At 32.9% G+C, this 2,500-nt stretch overlaps 1 protein-coding gene across 1 annotated transcript in view; it reads left to right on the top strand.

Moving 5' to 3' along the window:
• LOC122265580 (uncharacterized) overlaps positions 1-2,350 on the top strand; it is a 12,462-nt gene extending 10,112 nt beyond the window's left edge. Inside the window, exon 4 of the mRNA XM_086531046.1 lies at positions 1-2,350. This exon is cut by the window's left edge and continues 1,008 nt beyond it. The gene's annotated coding sequence lies outside the window, so the exon portion shown is untranslated.
• Positions 2,351-2,500: the final 150 nt, after the last annotated feature.

Genomic DNA, 2,500 nt, shown 5'->3' on the forward strand with positions numbered 1-2,500 from the left:
ATGTTGTGTGTGTGTGGTTGGGGGGGGGGGGGTCTGTGGGTCTGTTTGTCTGTCTGTCTGTTTCCTCTGTCTGTGTGTGTGCTTTGATAAAAACAGGCATCAGAAGTTTTAGTCTCATTACTTTTCGTGTTTGTTTGTTTATTCATTTTTATGCCATTGCTGTTACGTGATAAGAAATTTGTCATGATTAAAGTGTTTCACAAAAACAATATTAACACAGTCCTGTCATGAATGCTCAGCTTTCCTTTGAGTTTTTAAGTTTATTTTTCCCGCATATGGTACTTAATTTGCCTTATATTGATACATATTATAATTTGTATTAAAGAAAGATAAATCTTTTGTGAATTAAAACAAACAAAACTAACTCAACTGTAGTTATTACAGTGTTTGTTTGCATTCATTTTTTGGTAAAGAATTAAACAGATCTTCATGAAACGTAACAATGAGCAGATAGGGTATTATACAATGAATAGGTTGATTAGCCTAGTAAAGATTTAACAATCACTCTCTTCATAATTTTTACCGTAAGTATATTAGTAGTGTGTCTGAAACTATAATAGTACTGTATGTATTGACACGAAACATACAGAGAACGACTGCTCAAATAATTCTTTAGTCAAATTCTTTGCCATGGTATTATGTAAGTATGGATGCATATATATTATTTATGTTGACCTACAATACTAATCTTTATTAGAGGATCCTTTTTTAAAGGTCTTTCTCTCTTCCTTGCAAGCATTTATTGTGGTCTAGACCCCTACCAGTGTCGCCAAGATGTCATCCTTATTTTTTCAGGTCTATTTTTTATTTGGGGGGAGATTTAAAAAAAGTATGAATACTCAGGTTAGATAGAATATCTTTTGCATGTTATTAAGGATGGTCTTAATATCATTGATATCAACACTTGGAAATAACACAAACTATTAGAAGACAACTGCTCAAAGTGATATAACAGCCCCATAGCTGCTCTATAATCGTTGTCTAAATATTAAAGGTTATTCTATTAAAACCCAGTTGTCATGTGTATATCTAATGTTGGCTTGGGATTATATTCCTCCATTTATACATGCCTGCTTGTATTTTTAGTGCTACTGTCTTTGTTTGGTTGTCATACTTTCAGAACACATGCAAGCTTCTGGATTTTACTTTTTGTTATGTTCTTGATAAACCCATGTCTGGATTTTTTTATCTCAAAAAGGAACCATGTAACCCCTTTCAAATTATGAATTTAACCCAGTCACGACGGGGGCATTCCAGCCTTGCATGTTACAATGCCGGGGCTCTCGAACGCATAGGCCTAAATCAGTTAAATAAACGACGCCATATGGCGTCACCCAGCGACCACGGGTCCTTGAATCGCGGTTTACCTATGCTGTAGTGTATGCTGCACCCGTCCAGAGAGGGTTAATCCAACATAACTGCGCCAGTCCAATTTGATGGCTCAGTTTACTCTCATCTTTGTATCCCTCTGCTCATGACGTTACATTTCATCCAAGTGATTCAAGCATTTTCCTTTTAAATTAATGTGCAAAGGTACAAAGTTGAATGCATTTTATGGTTGGCAAATTGCCCATGTGGTTTATATCAAATGTAGTTGAAGTGAAGTAATGTTCAAAAGAAGCACGTCAAATAACTCTTATGTTTATATATGTTATGTTTATATAGCTTGTGGATCTTCTGAATATTATTTTCATTACTCTATTGTAAAAAAAATATTACAATTAATTGATCAAGAAATATGATGCTATAATGTTTCAAGAATTTCACTTAAAACAACAGAAAATCTTCCAATTATGGTACAGATTTTTTATAATTAAAATATAAAGGAAAATAAATTGATATGTGAATGCTAATTGCTACAGACATGCACATAATATGGGCTGATTACTTAAACATATACAGATCAGAAGATCGATTATCATGTTTGAAGTGGTTGGATATAATATATTTTATCACACAAAGTGTATCATTTCACATTGTATCACTTTGTAATCATCTCGAACACATCATCATTACTGAAAAGCTCTCGTCGTGAACCACTCTGCAGTGAAAAGGCAGAACGCATTAACTCCAAAAATGCGATTTTTATGAATTTGGTATCTGTGGAATCATCATTTAAAGACGAATTTGATACAACCATCATGGTGTCTGAATGTAGTAAATATACATGCAGCCAAACCTTTAACATCAATTTTCTCAAAACATGGATTTTGGAGTTAATGCGTTCTGCCTTTTTGCTGCAGCACTGTCCTGGTCATATGAAAAATGTTGCACACTGTATTGTGCACAGAAGAGCTTTGTATGTTAAAATGTTACTATATTTGATTTATAAATAAAAAGTTATATATAATATAGTTTTTTTCCTTTTCCCGATTATTTTCTGTAAATACAAGTTTATCAGAATATAAATGGAAGCAGGTAGTACATTATATAGATAATTCAGATTTTCACCAGTAACAATACTTATTAAGAAATGAGTTTTGAAAGAAAATCCTTTATG

This window comes from Penaeus japonicus, unplaced genomic scaffold, assembly GCF_977035675.1.
Source record: "Penaeus japonicus unplaced genomic scaffold, GWHDUDI00000001_assembly GWHDUDI00000034, whole genome shotgun sequence".
NCBI lineage: Eukaryota > Metazoa > Arthropoda > Malacostraca > Decapoda > Penaeidae > Penaeus > Penaeus japonicus.